Genomic DNA, 18,729 nt, shown 5'->3' with positions numbered 1-18,729 from the left:
AGTGTGAGGGTGGCCGTGTACATGGAGAAGCTGGTCACGGTGATGAGCACCCCGAGGAGGGCTGGCAGGTTGCCAGTCCCCTCACTGGATTTCCTGTGTGGGCAATGGAGGCAGGGGTGTGAGGACTGGGGCTGTGTTGCCCGGGAGTGGCCCTGTCAGGGTCTAGGGATGTTCAGAGATGCCCCCAAGACCGCTAGGTGGCGGAGGGCAGAAGCTCTGCCCTGTATTTCCCAGGGCCTGCAGGCACATCAGAAGACTTGGGAATCTCCCCTCAGTGTCAATATGCAAAAGGGGGTCCTCAGCTTTTGCACCTCTGTGCTCAGTCGTGTCTGACTCTGTGACCCTGCAGGCTGAAGTCCACCAGGCTTGTCGGTCCATGGGATTCTCCAGGCTTTCGTACAGCCACTGTCACTGCTGAACGTGTGCATAAAGAGCACCTCGTCACATGTGAGGATGTGCACAGAGTTCCTGCCCTGGGGGGCGGACAGAAGCCTTGGACTCCAAATCCAGGGACACCCAGTCCTTCAAGGGCTCATCCTGGGAGGGGTGCAGCTGACACCACCCGCTGGGCCTCCTGTCCTGCTCTTGGAGCCCCGTGTTTTAATCCACGCAGGCTCCCAGAGGACAGGGCACGTGGCTCTGCTTCCCAGGGAAGGCCACCTCCTCTTCTGGGCCAGACCCGGTGCTTGTGTGTGTGTGGTATATGTATGTGTGTGTGCTTCCGGGGTGGCTCAGCGGTAAAGAATCCGCCTGCAGTGCAGGAGTTCCCCAGGTGGGGAAGATCCCCTGGAATAGGAAATGGCAACCCACTCTAATCCTCTTGCCTGGAGAATTCCACGGACGGAAGCACCTGGTGGGCCACAGTCCATGGGGCTGCAGAAGGGTCGGACATGAGTGAGTAACTAAACGACAGTGTGTGCATGTGTGTAGTGCGTATATTTGTGTGTAGCGTGAGTGTGCATGTGTGTGTGCAGTATGTGTTTGTAGTATGGCTCTGTAAAAATCTACAACTTCATCAGTAATACATATCTCAATTTTTTTTTTAATTATAAAAGGAAGAAAAATCCTTTAAATGACACTCAGATTAACTGCTAACAGTTGGCAAACATTTTTCTGGGCTTTCTGCTTTCTTTTAAAAGTCATATTCTTTCTATTATTCTATCACAATATATTATAACCACCTCCTATAACTTTCAAACTCTTTTTGAAAAACATGGCCACAAAAAGGCAAACAGTTCCACAAAGCTTAGTCAAACCTGCCCACTCGAGTAGCAGCCACTTCAAACTGTCTTTCACTTAGCATTTACCCTGTTTTTCTAAATAATAAGCTTATTCTGCTATTCCCGGATTTTCCCCATGTTAGATTTTGCTTCCTACCCCAGAAGTTCTCGGAGACACAGGCACAGGAGACCCATAATGCCTACACCCCCTCCCCGCCCCCCCACACACACTTTTCCTCCCAAATCTTAAAAAAAATTTTAGATCACGAGAATCAAATTAACATTCACTAGTTAACCATATAGAGTTATAGTAGATATAATTATGAAAACAGAAGTTTTCTTCAAGAGCAGGTTTCTCTAACCAAGACATATAAAGTATATATTGACTATGTTTTCTTTCCAGACGAACTTTTGTTTCCTCTGAACTTGATAACTGATTTTTTTTCTAACTTTTTTCTTTTTGCTGAGTTTCCTGGTCATTTGTTTACCCAGATATTTTATCCTTTGTTTCCTGGATCCTATGCCTTTAAAAAATTCACTTCATTTTAGCGGGGCAAGGTGACCATCAGCTTTCTGAGACAAGAAGGATGTGGGGTGAATTTTTGAGATCTTGAAAATCTGAGAATGTCTGCATTCTGCTACACTGAGCCATCCGCACGGTGCCCGTGGGGTCTCTGACGGTAAGAAACCTCTCAGGATGCTCAGGGCTCACCCCATCCCCTCCTGGCCTGCAACCCTGTGGTGAGGACACCCCACCCAGGCTGTCTGTCTGTCTTCTTTCCTGCCGCAGGCAGGCTTGGGCGTTGCCTCACTCCTTAGGTCACGGACCACCCTGAGGCATGCCTGGGGTGAAACTGCTCTTTACCCTCTGCTGGGGTGTCCACGGACTCGCGGTCCGTACATCCTGTGATTCAGTAGAATGTTCTTGTGCTATTCCTCAAAGATTTTTTTCCTTTTCTCTGTTTTCTCTTTTCTTTAAGGATTCCAATTACTTGAACACTGTGATTTCTAAATCAATTTCCTAATTTTTTTGGAGTATTCTTCCTTTTTAATTGAAACAAAGCTGACTTACAGCGTGCTAATTTCTGCTGTACAGCAAATTGCGTCTGTTTCTGTTCGTAAATAGGTTCATTTGTGTTGTATTTGAATATTCTTGACTAATTAAAAAAAAGAAAACACCTTTTTACCCCCTCTCTTAGAAATCTCCTTTATTTCATTATCCAACTCTTTTGGCTTTTAAGTTTTCAGTTACTATATTTTTAACCTCCAAGCACTCTTTTTTGTTGTATCTTTTTGAAATACATTCATGTCTTGCCTGGAGAATCCCATGGATGGAGAAGCCTGGTAGGCTACAGTCCACGGGGTCGCAAAGAGTCGGACACGACTGAGCGACTTCACTCCCTCATTCACTCATGTCTTGTTTTCTGGATATACTCTCTTTTCTCTCTGAGGCTGTTAATTTATATCTTTAAAAAACACGTCTTTCTGCTCAGCTATATCAAAGAATGAAATCATGCCATTTGCAGCAACATGGATGGACTTAGAGATGATCACACTAAGTAAGACAGACAGCAAAAGACAGATACCATGTAATATCACTTATATGTGGAATCTAAATGGGATACACAGCCTTCAGATAAAGGAAGCAAACTTATGGTTACCAAAGGGGGAAAGTGGTGGGAAGAGACAAATTAGGAGGTTGGGACTGACATATACACACTACTAGGCATAAACTAGACAATCAGCAAGGACCTACTGTTTAGCACAGGGAACACGGTATCTTGTAACAATCTACAATAGAAGAGAATCTGGGAGAATAGATAGATGTGTAACTGGATCACTTTGCTGTATACCCGAAACTGACACAGCATTGGTAATCAACTATACTTCAATAAAAACTCTTTATTTTCATTTTCTTCTGGTGTATGTGTGTGTGTGTGCGTGTGTGTGTGTGTGTGTGTGTGCGCACGCTAGTCACTTAGTCCTGTATGTTCTTTGTGACCCCCTGGACTGTAGCCCACCAGGCTCCTCTGTCCATGGGGACTCTCCAGGCAAGAATACTAGAGTGGGTTGCCATTTCCTTCTCCAGGGGATCTTCCTGACCCAGGGATTGAACCCGGGTCTCCTGCATTGCAGGCCGACTGAGCTACGAGGGAAGCCCTTGGCCAACTGCTCCTAAGTAAGTGTGTTTTTGAAGATAGGGGATAGGATCTGTGAACATTCATGAGCTTTCCTGGAGTTTTCTGGTCAGAAGCCCGCTTGGCTCACTGGGGGCATCCCCAACTATGCATATCTTTAGGACACTTGCTGAAGGTTCCCAGGTGGTGCTAGTGGTGAAGAACCTGCCTGCCAGCGCAGGAAATCTAAGAGACGCAAGTGTGGATTCCATCAGCCACAGTCCATTCAATTCACCCCCGCTGTCTTTGGCGGAATATTAAGACTATGACTTCAGTGACGACGAATTAAACTTCCTAGAAGTCCTTTATCTTCCCCATGTGCCCTTTTCTCCTCCTTTTACTGAGTTTCGGATACATTCCTTGACTATAACCTCTGAGGTAAGGAACACATAAGATTGGAGGAAAAGCAGATTCAAAAACTGGTTTCCCCAATTTAAGAATCTTCGTCATGTGGTTACCTCCCAAACTCAGGATAAATTCACCAAGACTCTTTCAAACAAACGGCTGTCAAATTTTCCACTGTTCTATCAGTGTCTATACATTGTTAATGTCCCTGGTTTTCCTGGGGTCTGGTTGCCTGTGGGGTGTGTGAGCTGGACCCTCAGGAGACCCTGAGCCGGGGAGGCCCGGGTCCAAGGTGGCCACCTGCTGTCCACCAGCACCACCATAATCCTGCCTCCATCTTCACCAGGCTGCGTGCGATGACGATGCTGAAAGGCAGAGCGCCCCGGCTCTGGTTCCTGGATTTCTTCCTTCGGGGCTGACAGTCATCCATTCATTAATCAGGATTGCTCAAACACTATGGATGTGCCTGCCTGTCTGATTTTCCAGTCCACATTCCTCAATCTCTTCTTAAAAGATGATGAGCTATTTTGTTTAATGTCACTTGGTCACTTTCCCAGCAACTCCCCAGCTATTGCTAGCTCCTTGTTCTGTGACTGGAAGGACAGTGACCTCAAAGGATACGTGGGAGTGACAGAGTTCCTGACCTCCTACTGGTGCCCACCATCGAATGGAGAAGAGCGAATTCTGTAACATGACATGATCTCCTTCTGGCTGGAAAGGCTGCCGAGAGCTGCAGTTTGGGGCTGACTTGGGACACAGTCTCCTCTGTGAGTTCACGCTGGTTGATCAGTGCCTGCTAAGCTCCCACTGACGTCTGTATAATGACGACGCGTTCCAGATTCTGTTGAGCACCGGCATCAAGTGGGAGATAATTAGAAAAACGGATCAGGAAAGCGATTCTGGCTCAGCAGCTTGGAAAAGCAATTTTTCCCCGTTGAAAGAAAGTTCTGGCTCACTCCTCATTACAAGATTTGGAGAAACATCAAACTCCTCGAGCCTTTGCCAAGATGGTCCAGCTTTGCCCCCGGTTGCCCTTCTCCTGGATAGAAGCACAGTCCCTCAACAACGGCTGAAGACCATGCGTTTTCCGGGCACACGGCTACTTCTGATCAATTAAGGTAATGCCTTTGCAAAGTGTTTGGCAAGGTCTGAGACTCCAACCAAGATAAGATCTAATGGGCAAACCTCTTTTTTTTTTTTTTTTCCTCCTGGAGCTTTTGTTAGTTCAAGGTGTTTAAACAAAAGTACTAGATTGGCTAAAAAGTTTGTTTAGGTGTTTAAAACCCAATATATACAGGCTAATAGAAAATATTATTAACACTGGCAGCAATGAGAATTTATTAAACATTTACTAAGGGTGCCAATGCATATCATAAAAGTGCCTCAGAGGCCCCCAGGGAGAGGTAATTTCACTATTTCTGTTTTATAAGGGAAGAAACTAAAGCTTGTAAAAGATTGCTTGCCCAAGGTCAGACAGCTCCCAAGTGGGCAGAGTTGAGATTTCATCTTGGTTTGAACCATTTTCCTCAGGTCTGGAAGATAAGACTCTGAGAGTGTTGAGTGGAAATATCTATTCCTGTTGCCTCATCCATCCATCGTTGTAGGCACGTGTGCTTGGTGCCAGTAAGCTCCAAGCTGGGCCCTGGCACACGCAAGTGAAAGAAGGAAACCTTTTTTCTGTTGGATCGACAGCTCCAGGGGGCTTGGCTGTGCCCAGCTGGGTCCTTGCTTCCTTGCCTTTTCTCACGCTGTTCTTTCTGCCTAGAATGTCCTTCCTTTCCCAGCACTTAGATCGGCCCCTGCTGAAATCTTCCTCACTCCTCAAGGCCACTTCTCAGGGAAGACCCCTGACGTCCTCTGGGTGACAGTCAGTCAGCCCCTCTTGCTGCCCAGATGCAGGGGCAGAGCATCACTCAGAGGTCAGCCCTTAGCTCCCCTCCCTGGGTCCTAGCCATCTGCTGCCATGCCTGCTGCGTTGAGTTCTGTTTGCCTTTGAGCTCTCTATAGTAAAGGGTGTGATTTATCAGCCTCTGAATTGCCACAATTTCTCACTTCTTGCCTTTGCACGTCAGGAATCAAATGTTTATTTGAATATAAGAAAGACTGAAGCAGGAATTTTTTATATAAATGGAGCATATTATAGAAGGAATTTATGACAGCCTGCAAGTATAACACAGCTCTGGCCTCGTATTCTCATTTCTCTTTTGTTCAAAATGTGAATACTCTATTGTTTTTACTCTGACAAAGGAAGACTATATATGACCACTAAAAATATTTCAAATAATAGAGGAGCATATGAAATGCTAATGAAACTCCTCACCTCTACCCCTAAAAGACAACCTCTATTAAATTGATGTATTTCTCCTCAGCCTGTTTTCTGTGTATCTACATATATGAATATTTACTAAAGCGAGAACACACTCTCAGAAGGAAAACAGCTTTTCCACCTGTGATACTGCCCACTGCTGGGTAGGGAATCTCTCCCACGCCCTGAGGAGGGGACGGGTCCACCTCTGCAGGAACCACACGTGTGTGTACCTACCCTCAAGGTTTGGCATTTCGATTTTTCCGACAACTATTTTGAATACATTTGCAAAGAGGCTGCTCACATATTTAATCTGTTTCCATTTTGTTCTCTTCTAACACAGCTCCATAAGCTCACTGGCTCACAGGCAACACAAATTTCAAATGAACTGAAATCGGGATCTCAAAGTAGACGCGTGCTCCAGCGTTCACTGCAGCACTGTCCACAACAGCCAGGACGTGGAAATCAACTGAATGTCCATCGACAGATGAACAGGTGAAGAAACTGTAGTCCCTTCGTACAGTGGAAGGGCACTCAGTCATGAAACAAGAAGGACATTCTTCAACATGCGGCAACACAGATGAGCCCCGAAGACACTGCTACCTGAAATAAGCCAGACCTGGAGAGCCAAATACTGCATGATTCTACTCACACAGAGGTCTAATACACTAGGCAAATTCATAGACTCAAAGGGTAGAATGGTGGTTGCCCGGGGCTGGGGAAGTGAGGTGGGGGGGAGGTCACTAACCAGCAGGCATTTCAGCCAAGCAAGGTGGGTGAGCTCCAGGTGTCTGTTGCACAACCCTGCACGCAGAATCAAGGGGGACGCGTGGCACACAGCACGGTTTAAGGGCTGAGTCTCATATCAAGGGTTCTCAGCACAATAAAATAAAATTCAAGACAAAGCAGGAGACACATTGCTCAACAGACCTTCACAAAGGCTGTGTTATAGTTTACACCCTCACTGACGCCCCACTTTCTCCCCACCCCACTCAACAGCAGAACCAAGAGAACCATTCTGTTTCTTATCAGAGTCCGTGAAAAGTATCCCAGTTACTTTTTAGATCTAGCATTTTTAAATGATTATTCTTTACTTGTGCTTGTGAGAAAGAGACGGTCCATACCCAGTAAGCTGTTTTCTCCCTATCATGGTGTTATCCTTATCTTAGTATCAATCCTCTAAATGACATATATGTTGTGAATATCTTCCCTAGCTTCTTACAGTCTTTTAATTTTCTGTATTTTTTTTTTACATTTTTTGGAATATAAAAGTTACTTAGTTCAACCTGTCAAGTCTTCCCCCTGACCCCACCTTCTTTTGCTAACCCAGGGTCATACTAAGAAAGGGCTTCTTGATTTCAAATGTTTAAAATTCTTATTACTTTAATGTAGTCTCCTGGTATAATTTTTCATAGTTTCTTATTAAATCAATCTGGACTTAATCTTGTTATGTGCTCTACATTTCTCCCAAAGTGATGAAATGAGCTTACAACACAAATGACAACTATTTTATAAATCTGCAGGCACCTCTATCATCATCAAAAAACCCAGTAATAGCATACATTAGAATCTGAAAACCTGATGTTGTGACTGATGCTTCCTTTCCCCTCTGAAGCATCTTATTCAGGGAAAATCTGGCTTGCTGGAAACCTCACCTTTGTAGAACCAGGCAGAAGCTGGCTGCCAGCTCATGTCTGTGATCAGTAACAGGAGGCTCCTGCCCTGTCACACCTGGCAGGCTCCTGCCAAGCTTGATCTAAACAATAAACATCACTTTGCCAACAAAGGTCCGTCTAGTCAAAGCTATGGTTTTTCTAGTAGTCGTGCACAGATGTGAGAGTTGGACCATAAAGAAGGCTGAGCACCAAAGAACTGATGCTTTTGAACTGTGGTGCTGGAGACTCTTAAGAATCCCTTGGACAGTAAGGAGATCAAACCAGTCAATCCTTAAGGAAATCAACCCTGAATGTTCATTGGAAGGACTGACGCTGAAGTTGAAGCTCCAATACTTTGGCTATTTGATGTGAAGAGCTGACTCGTTGGAAAAGACTCTAATGCTGGGAAAGATTGAGGGAAGGAGAAGGGGGCAATGGAGGATGAGATGGTTGGACGGATGGCATGACCGACTCAATGGACATGAGTCTGAGCAAACTCCAGGAGATAGTGAAGAACAGGGGAGCCTGGGATGCTGCAGTCCTCGGGACTGCAAAGAGTTAGACACAAATTAGCTACTGAACAACAAACAATAAATCCAGAGCTTCCTGGGAAGGGTCAGTGTCACATCCGAGAATTCTGAAAAACTAGTGATGCAGTCTAGGAAGATCTCCCTTGGAACTGCTTAAATAAGATCTGAACAGAATAGATTTTTACTTTAAGGGATAAAGCCTCAGTCGTCTAGGGCAGCAGTTCCTAACCTTTTTGGCACCAGGGACCAGTTTTACAGAAGACAAGTTTTCCACGGATGGGAGTGGGGAAGGTTTCAGGATGATTCAATCACATTATATTTATTGTGCACTTCATTTCTAATATTATTACATTAGCCCCACCTCAGACCATTAGGCATTAGATCTCAGAGGCTGGGTCCCGGATTCTAAGGTACTTATTTCTTGATCATGTTCTCATTCTCCAGGGACACCAGGATGCCAACATTAAGGTATAATGAGGTTGCTCTCATTTAAAATTTCAACTACTGTTTCTACGTGATGATTATTCTGTATAATTTTCCTCTAAATACACTTGTGCTTTTTAAGAGGATGATCACAAGGATTTGAACAATAACAGCGTAGAAAAATGTATCAGCAAGAGGAGAGCATAGCATGGTGGTCATGCTTGGACCCTGGAGGTAGCAAGCAGGGTTAGAGTCCTGCTTCCACTGCGAGATAAGCTGCTTCATCTCTCTGTGCCTCAATTTCTCCACTTGTAAAACAGGGATGAAAATATGTATTGTTTCTTTAGTGCCTGGGAGGATTAAATATGTTAATATCATGAAAAGGACAGAGAATGCCATCCTCACTGATGGGTAGTTTCTACTAAGACCTTTCACGGTCTGACCCCTCTCTCATCACCCCCCGAGCCAATGGCAGACAGCGCAGTGGGACCTGGACACCTGGAGGTCACCTCCAGAATCAAACCTGGAAGGACCCCAGTCTTGGAATGGCAGGCTCCTCAGAGAATGCGGTTAGGTGTGCTAGTTAGGTTTCCGGGGGTTACACCTCTTGCAGAAAAGTGAGGCCACCCTGGGAGCTGTGAGTCGCACAGAATCTAAGCCAGCCGCCCGTGCTCATTCAGATACTAATTTCTCTGTGGCTTGCTCTTTGCTTTTCAATGGAACAATAGTAGTGCCCACCTCACGGGGCACCATAAGGCATCACATACATATCACATGAGCGCTCAGAACTGTCCCCAGCTGCCAGAAATGCTGTTAGGAAGTGATATATGTGTGTCTGCTAGAGAAACAGGAAACAAACCAAAGGACATCACAGAACACAAAATTCTAGAGCGGGAACTCCAGCTCTTTTATTTCACAGGTGAGGACACAGAGGACCAGAAGCTGAATGATGTTTTTAAGACCAATCCCACCTGGCTCACCTTGACTAATGAACGAGAGCGCTGATGATCCCAGCTTACGTGCCGAGAGGAAGATGCTGCACTCAGGGTTCCTGTACATCCCCGCTGCCCTGTTTAATCATCAAAACAACCTGATGGAGTAAACATCTGTCTCATTGTCCAGAAAGGAGAAGTGAGTTTAGAGGACCCCAGTCACCTGCTGAAGGCCACAGAGCTGACCGCTCTGACACTTCGTCTGCTTACAAAAGGGGCTGTACGTGGGGCCAGCCCGTGGTCTCTGACACAATACCCTGTTTTGAAGGTGGACCCTTTGCGGGATTTGCTGCTGTCTCCTTAGTGCTGGCAATTGTCCTTGGCATATTTTGGGTGGGCACTAAATATCCATTAACTTGGTGAATGCTGTAACCAAAAGCATCTGTATGATGAAACCAATGCCTGTTTTCCCCTGAGGACAGGTGACTTTGTAGGAGCCTGTTATGTGTCAGAAACTGCGCTTGGCACTGAGAATAAGAGGTGAGCAAGATGGACAGGACCTCGAGGCTGACTTCGTTGGAAGGGAGGTAGGTAATGATCAAATGTCTCATGCACAATGGCACTGCTCCTCGCCACAGGCTGCATGTGTGGAGAAACAGTTCCGGGGGCCTCCCTAAACAAGCGAAACAGGGGGTTGGTTTTGGCTATGTCTGTGGGACTTCCTTGTGGACAGGCTGGAGGTGTCCCACTGAGACACTTGCATGGCAGTGTGCTGAAGCTAAGCATGGATGGGACTGTCCAGGAAGAGGGTCAGGGAAGAAAGGAAAAGACAAAGCCCTAAGCAGGCCTAACTTTCATGAGGCTGGTACAGGATGGAGGTTTCCGGGAAGCTGGAAAAACCTGAGGGGGTGCGGTGTCACGGAGCACGAAGTGATCAGGAGAGTCAGAGGCGGCAGAGCTCAGGCAGGATAAGGATGGACAGCGCCGCTGTGCGGAGGGCGCTCACACCCACCGGGAGGGCGGGGCCTCTAAACCAGCGCGGCGTGGAGCAGAGACGGGGTGGGCAGGCTGTCGGGGTGGAGTGCCACAGGGCACGGGGCAGGGGATAAGACGTAGCAGCCTGGGGCAGGCGTGGGGCTGGGGGCGCACTTCCGGGGGCCTTTTGCCCACGTTCCCCTCGCCTTCTGGCAGCTGAGCCCACCCCAGGGGCAGTCCTTGGCCTCTTCCCTTTATTCCTGAGAACTTTCAAGGTGGTTTCTTCCATATTCAGTGATGTCAAGGCCACCGTTGTGCCGGCTTCCAGGTTCACAGCTTGGCCTGAACTCCCCTGAGCTCCACGGCCACACACCTAAATGCCTGTCGACAGGAGCGCCTGGACACGGGCAGGTGCCTGCCCAAACCAACCCCTTGATTCTCTCCCCAGACCTGCTCCTCCCCCACGTGCATGGATGCTAAGTCGCTTTAGGCGACTGCACCTCTTTGTGACCCTGTGGACTGGAGCCCGCCAGACTCTTCTGTCCATGGGATTCTCCAGGCAAGAGTACTGGAATGGGTTGCCGTTTTCTACTCCAGAGGACCTTCCTGACCCAGGGATAGAGCCTGTATCTCTTTCATCTCCTGCACTGGCGGGCGTTCTTTACTGCTAGCATGCTCCTCCCCCTGCCTCCTCTATCTCAGGGGAACAATAACTCCCTGTTTCTAGCTGTTCTGGGCCAGACGCTGCGTACCTTCCTGGAATAGTCCACACCCCTCCAACAGAGGCCAGTCTTCCTCTGTAGCCCGGTCACTGCTCGCCTGAACCCACAGTCATTTCTCAGCTGAATAAGTGTCACAGCCCCTCCCTGGCCTCCCCACACCCACCCGAGATCCTTCCACAGGACAGCAAAGCAGGCCATGCTCTGCCTGAAATCTGCAAATGCTTCCTGCCCATGAGGGCAGAGATCTCTTCAATATACTGATTTCATTTCCTTTGGGAATATACCCAGAAGTAGAATTTCTGGGTTGTAGGGCAGTTCTGTTTTTAATTTTTTGAGAAGCCTCTTAATGCTTTCCGTAGTGGCTAACCATTTTTCATTCCCACCAACACAGCACGAGGATTCCCTCTTCTCCACACTGTGGCCAACATTTGTTATTTCCTGACTTTTTGATAACAGTCTTTCTGATAGGTGTGTGGTGATACTGATTGTGGTCCCTATTCGCACTTCCCTGAAGAGTCACATTGAGCATCTTTTCACGTGTGTCCATTTGGACGCCACTTGTGACAACGTGGATGGACCTTGAGGGCATTGCGCTAAGATGACTCAGAATATGTGGCATCTAAAAAACCCAAACTTGTAAAAACAGTAAAATGGTGGTAACCAGAGGCTGGGCTGTGAGGAGAGAGGTAGTTTTAGGAAACAAACTTACAGAGAGCAGATGAATAAGCCTTGGAGATCTAGTACTTAGCACAGCGATCATAGGCAGTAATATTCTATGATAATCATCAAACTTGCTGAAACACTAGGTCTTGATTCTTCTCACCAGAAAAAGAAAGGATAGGCATGTGGGGGAACACAGGTGCTGACTGTTGTTACAACCAGATTACCATACATGAATGTATCAAATCTGCCCACAGGGCACCTGAAATACACATGTTATATGTCAAGTAGATTTCAATGAAAACAAAAGTAAAATCTTGTGGCAGAAGCTGCTGAGGGAACTGGATGGGAGCGGACAGCGAGCTCTGGGCAGAGGGAAGCTTTGCTGTGAAATCTGTCTTGGAGCAGACCAGAGGGTAACTGAGGATCAGTTTGGCACCTGGGGCAGCTCCAACCTGCCTGCCAGGAGATGCTAAGCCTCTGCTCCCACAGCTGCACTGGCCCAGTTCTGTTCATCTGGGCACCTGCAGAGATTATACAAGAACCCAGGCAGACTGACACACTGGTCATGGTGCCATGCCTTCAGGGAGGGAAGGGGAAGTAGCAGCCAGGGAGGAAATGGAGTTCCAAGTCTGGGGCTTTGGGTCAAGGTGCATCACTCGGGGAATTAGCAAGTCCCCAGAGCTGGCTGTGGCCAGCCCATTAGTGAAAAGATATTGCACAATATTAGTAAACAAAGGGTGCTGCAGCAAACATCCCATTATGACCTGGCCAGTGGTAAGCCCTGAAGGGAACTCTGCCTGGAGCAGAGGCCCACCAGGATGCCCACCATCAAACCTTCAGACACTGCAGCCACCACCACCCGCAATGGTGGACTCTGAGACTCAGGATGAGAGAGCATAGGATCAGTTCAGTTCAGCTCAGTCGCTCAGTCATGTCCGACTCTTTGCGACCCCATGAATCGCAGCACACCAGGCCTCCCTGTCCATCACCAGCTCCCGGATACTGGCCCTAGATAACTGAGGTGCATACCAAAGGGTGATTTCACTGACCACCTTGCATCTTCCCGGACATAGAAAAGTGCTACATTCCTTAACTTCAGATGTCAGCTTTTCTTTAAGTAACAGTCACCTTTGGATGTTCCAACTACCTGGTCTTTGTTGCAAAAATCGCTATATATCCAGCTCCACCACCTATTACCTCTTCTGAGCTTATCTGAGAGGCTGTGTCCCAGGCTTCGGTCCTCAGTTTTATCTACTGAATAAAATATAATTCTCAACTTTCAATTTGTGCATCATTTTCAGTTGACACCCCAAGGGCGTGTTTCCTTTGGGATTTGCTTGTTTCTGTCCGTTTACTATTTATTTAGCTTTGCATTTTCTCAAGGATGCGTCCCTTCCAATGTCCCCTGAGGACACAGCCCTCAGACCCCGCCTACTCAACAGATCGGATCTGCCCTCAGTGGGGGGTTGTCTAAACACCCCTTCTCTCCACCCTTCCCCAGGTGAGACAGCCCTGAGGAAAGAGTTAGGTATTAGTACTGACCTGTGACTTTCCTTCTGGAAATTTGGGGAGGGGATTCAAGGAGATGGTGACATCATATCCTGGTCGTACAGGGGTTCCTAAGTCCCACCATAAAGAGTACATCCACCATGGTCACCGATGACATAATATGTGGTACTCTATCAATCTTAGAGTACCTCTATCGTCTTAAGTTCAAAAGGGAATCTTGCTGTCGGACGATACTGGATACTGTTGTTATTCTGTCCAATCACTAAGTCACGCCCAGCTCTTCGCAACCCTATGAACTGCAGCACACCAGGCTTCCCTGTCCTTCACTCTCTCCCAGAGTTCACTCAAACTCACGTCCATTGAGTCGGTGATGCCACGATTTAATTTTGGTCACTACAAATAAAGTGGGAATTCCCAGGTGGTGCTAGTGGTAAAGAAGCTTCCTGCCAATGCAGGAGATGTAAGAGATGTGGGTTTGATCCTTGGGATGGAAGACCCCCTGGAGGAAGGCATGGCAACCCAGTTCAGTATTCTTGCCTGGAGAATCCCATGGACAGAGGAGCCCGGCGGGCTACAGTGTACAGGGTCACAAAGGGCTGGACACGAGTGAAGAGACTTAGCACATCTGCACACAGAAACTAGCGCTGATTCTATGTGAGCAAGCATCATATTAAGGAAGGCAGTGTCTCCCGTTCTCCCGATTTCTGGGTGTCATCTGGGCAGATGGAGGGAGCAAAAGCTAATTGAACTGATAGGTTCAGTCCTAAAGTTAGGAAAAAAAAAAGTCTTTCCAGGAACTGTACAAAGCATGCATAGACTTATACCCAAGATGTGGGGAATTTATCAGTTATTTGCTACTATTAGATGACCAAGGCTCCATACTTTTGGCCATGGAAATTCTGGGATCTATTCAATGTTTTTGGATTCTGTCTTATTCTTAGGCTCCTAAGAAAGTCTGAAAAGTCTCCACCCAAACTCGAGTGCCTCGGGTCAACTAAATGACTCCCTTAGGTTGTTTATATTCCATCCCTGAAAATTAAAGCCCTCTTCACAGGTGGGAGCAGGCGAGCTGCCAGGGAAAACAGTTTCTGTCATCACCATCTTCGGTAATTCCAGAAAGAAAAACACTGGGCATGCTTCATGGAAAGTTATGAGAAGAAACAAAAGTTGCTATTTCAGCACTTTCTTTCTACCTCACTTAGCACAAAATGCCCTAAAACAGAATACTGATTATGTGCTTTGGGTCCTTAAATAGAGATTTTAACATAAAATCTTTAAGTCTGATTTTTCCTTCCTATTTCCCCAATTGTACCAAAGATTCTTATACCCCTCCAACAGATATTTACGGAGGGTTAATTTTTCTCCTACTAAACATAGACAGTTATCTGAAGATTTGTAATCTTTGTGTTTTAATTTTACTTTTTTTTCTGGCTTACTTTTCTTTCTACAAATTTTTATTTTATGAAAATATAGTTGATTTACAACAGCATGTTGCTTTCAGGTGTACAGCAGCAAGATTCAATTATACATATCAACTTTTCAGATTCTTTTCCCTTATGGGTTATTGTAAGGCACCGAGCATAGCTCTCTGTGCTGGACAGCAGGTCCTTGTTAGCCGTCTGTTTCATACATAGTCGTGTGTATGTCTTAATCCCGGACTCCTAGCTTGTTCTTCCCCTTCGGCAACCGCAGAGACTAGTTTCTGTCTGTGGCTCACTTCTGTTTTGTAAATAAATTCATTTGCATCATTTTAAGTGGCATATGGTATTTGCCTTTCTCTGCCTGGTTTACTTCCCTCAGTATGATAATTTCCAAGTCCAACCATGTTGCTGGAAATGATATAATTTCATTCTGTAAACAATTTTTTATTATAGTTGCTTTACAGTGTTGTGCTATTTTCTGCTGTACAGCAAAGTGAATCAGCCATACGTATATGTGTACACACACACACACACACACACACACACACATATATATCCCCTATTTTTTGAATTTCCTTTCCATGTAGGTCACCACAGAGCATTGGGTAGAGTTTCCTGCGCATCAGGAAACAGTCTGTTCTCGTCAGTTATCCATTTTATACATAGTATCAATAGTATATGCAAAAGTAGGAAGTCAAGAGATACCTGGAGTAACAGACAAGTCTGGCCTTGGGGTACAAAATGAAGCAGAGCAAAGGCTAATAGTATTCTGGCAAGAGAACGCACTGTTCATAGCAAACACCGTTTTTCAACAACACAAGAGACAACTTTACACATGGACATCACCTACTAAATAGTATTGATAGTCAATACCAAAATCAGATTGATTACGTCCTTTGTGGCCAAAGATGGAAAAGCTGTGTACAGTCAGCAAAAACAAGACCTGGAGCATACTGTGGCTCAGGTCATCAGTTTTTCATAGCAAAATTCAGGCTTAAACTAAAGAAAGTGGGGAAAACCACTAGGGCAGTCAGGTATGACTTAAATCAAATCCCCTATGAATATATAGTGGAGGTGACAAATAGATTCAAAGGATTAGATCTAGTAAACAGAGTGCCTGAAGAACTACGGGTGAAGGTCCGTAATATTGTGCTGCTGCTGCTGCTGAGTCGCTTCAGTCGTGTGCAACTCTGTCCAACCCCACAGACGGCAGCCCACCAGGCTCCCCCATCCCTGGGAATCTCCAGGCAAGAACACTGGAGTGGGTTGCCATTTCCTTCTCCAATGCATGAAAGTGAAAAGTGAAAGTGAAGTCGCTCAGTCGTGTCCGACTCTTAGCGACCCCATGGACTGCAGCCCACCAGGCTCCTCCGTCCATGGGATTTTCCAGGCGAGAGGACTGGAGTGGGGTGCCATCGCCTTCTCTGAATATTGTGCAGGAGGAGGCAAACAAAACCATCCCAAAGAAAAAGAAACGCAAGAAGGCATAGAGGTTTTCTGAGGAGGCTTTACAAATAGCTGAGAAAAGAAGAGAAAGGAAAAGCAAGGGAGAAAGGGAAAATGACACTACACTAAACACAGAGTTCCAGAGAATAGCAGGAGAGACAGGAAGGCCTTCTTCAATGAAGAATGCAGAGAAATAGAGGACAACACAAAGGGTAAAGACTAGAGAGCTCTTCAAAAAAATGGGAAATATCAAAAGAACGCTTCGCTGAAAGATGGGCACAATAAAGGACAGAAATGATAAAGACCTAAAAGAAGCAGAAGAGAGCAAGAAGAGGTGGGAAAAAGCACAGAAGAACTGTAAAAAAGAGATCTTAATGATAGAGGTTCTGGCATGGGTTGTGATTTGGGACCCAGGTCCTCAGGAAACACACGGGGGATCCTGGATGGCGGTTGTTCCTGGAACTCCCAGGGAGTGAGGTCACGTCAGGCAGGTTGAGAACTATCCGCATGGAGGGGAACAGTTGGTAATGGAGGCACAGATAGCACACATAGGAGAAAGGGGACAGAGGAACCCTGGAGGAGCCACAGCAGAGGGAAGAGAGTGGGGAGGGCAGGAAGAGGAGCTGCAGGGAGCACAGGGCCACAGCAGGCAGAGGAAGATGCTGCTGCTGCTGCCCAGATGCAAGCAAAGCAGGGATGCAGCGGGGCTTTGAGAGACTCCAAAGGGGCGTGGTCAAAGGAGAGTCTTCCTTTTGCTCTGAAGACCGAACCTAGGTTTCAGCTGTCTGTAAGTGTCCTTTTCCCTGTATCTTTGGATGTGGGGGATGTCCCAGGGGGCACACTTCCTCCACCACGTGGCTCTGGATGGGCTTTGGGTCTTCTCCTGAGTTGCTCCCTCCTTCCCTTTGCCGCTGCCGTCGTTCAGGACCAGAGCATCTCTGCCTGGCTTACTTTAAAGCCCTCTCTCCTCGTGGTCTGCCTCCAGCCTTTCCCATCCTCAAGGTAGTTTTCACAGTGCTCCCACTACTGGTCACTCACGTGTTTACTCAGAATTTCCCCAGATACCTACTAAGTGCCAGGCCCAGGCCCACTTGAGTGAACAGAGCCTCAGAGAAGGCAGATTGCATCCCTCAACTCACAAGCGCACATCCTGGTGACGGGAGAGAGAAGAAAGGCTTGGACAATTTTAAGTGGTGACCCATTGTTTAAAGACAGAAACATCTGCAGGCTGAGGATGGAGAGCTCACACAGGCAGTTAAACTGGAGGGCTGAGAGACCTCTCTGAGGAGCTGGACATTTGCCTTGAATGACGACAAGGAACAGTAGAATATTCCAAGAAGAGGGCAGGAGGAGGGTGGGAGCTGCTCAGCTCTGACCCCACTCAGGGCGCTCCTGGACAGAAGCTGGGCTTTATTTGGTGTCATGATCTCGAGTACCCAGCTGCTAAGTCACGACCAGCTCTCTGTGACCCCATGGACGGTAGCCCACCAGGCTCCTCTATCCATGGGATTCTCCAGGCAAGAATATCAGCGTGGATGGGGTGCTAGTTCCTCCTCCAGGGGTATCTTCCGGACCCAGGAATCAAACCTGTGTCTCCCACACTTCTGCACTGGCAGGCAAATTTTTTAACTACTGCACCACCTGGGAAGCTCACTCCCTACTTAAATTGTAAGTAGAATCAAACCCAAATGATGTCTGTGGCAGCCAGGCAGCTGTTCAGTGGGGCCCCGATTCTTCCTACCTCATCTTACCCCTCCTAAAGGACTCACACGTGTCAGCCTCCACAAGGTTCCCGCTACCTGCATTATCCCGTTCAGTATCTAGCAGATTCCTATCCACCCTTCAAGACCCCAGTGCAATGTCCCATTCCACAAAACATGAAAATCTGCCTCTCGAGTGCCCCAGGGCACCTGTACTTGCTGAGCCCGTCTTCCCCCTGGACTGGGGCCTCATCAAGAGCATGGGTAAAGTTTGCCCACCTGTGCTGCTCAGCACCTGAGTGGGGCTCCAGGCAGCACAGGCAACAGCCCCCCAACACATTTTGGCAGATAGGAAACTCAGTTAAGTTTAGTCGCTCAGTCGTGTCTGACTCTTTGTGACTCTATGGACTGCCCCATGCCAGGCTTCCCTGTCCATCACCAACTCCTAGAGCTGGCTCAAACTCATGTCCATCAGGTCAGTGATGCATCCAACTATCTCACCCTCTGTTGTCCCCTTCTCCTTCTGCCTCCAATCATTCCCAGAATTAGGGTCTTTTCCAATGAGTCAGTTCTTTGCATCAGGTGGCCAAAGTATTGGAGCTCCAGCTTCAGCATCAGTCCTTCCAGTGAATTTTCAGGACTGTTTTCATTTAGGATGGACTGGTTGGATCTCCTTGCAGTCCAAGGGACTCTCAAGAGTCTTCTC

The 18,729-nt window shown here is 47.0% G+C and overlaps 1 protein-coding gene and 1 long non-coding RNA gene across 4 annotated transcripts in view; one reads left to right on the top strand and one right to left on the bottom strand.

Moving 5' to 3' along the window:
• COBL (cordon-bleu WH2 repeat protein) overlaps positions 1-18,729 on the bottom strand; it is a 304,019-nt gene that overhangs the window by 84,852 nt on the left and 200,438 nt on the right. The window lies entirely within an intron of this gene.
• LOC138439083 (uncharacterized) lies at positions 4,300-7,833 on the top strand. Its single transcript, XR_011256562.1, has 3 exons — positions 4,300-4,860; positions 6,112-6,291; positions 6,391-7,833. It is a non-coding gene; the product is annotated as an uncharacterized lncRNA (long non-coding RNA).

The sequence above is a fragment of the Ovis canadensis genome, chromosome 4 (assembly GCF_042477335.2).
Source record: "Ovis canadensis isolate MfBH-ARS-UI-01 breed Bighorn chromosome 4, ARS-UI_OviCan_v2, whole genome shotgun sequence".
Taxonomy (NCBI): domain Eukaryota; kingdom Metazoa; phylum Chordata; class Mammalia; order Artiodactyla; family Bovidae; genus Ovis; species Ovis canadensis.
This window is presented reverse-complemented; position numbering and strand designations above follow the sequence as displayed.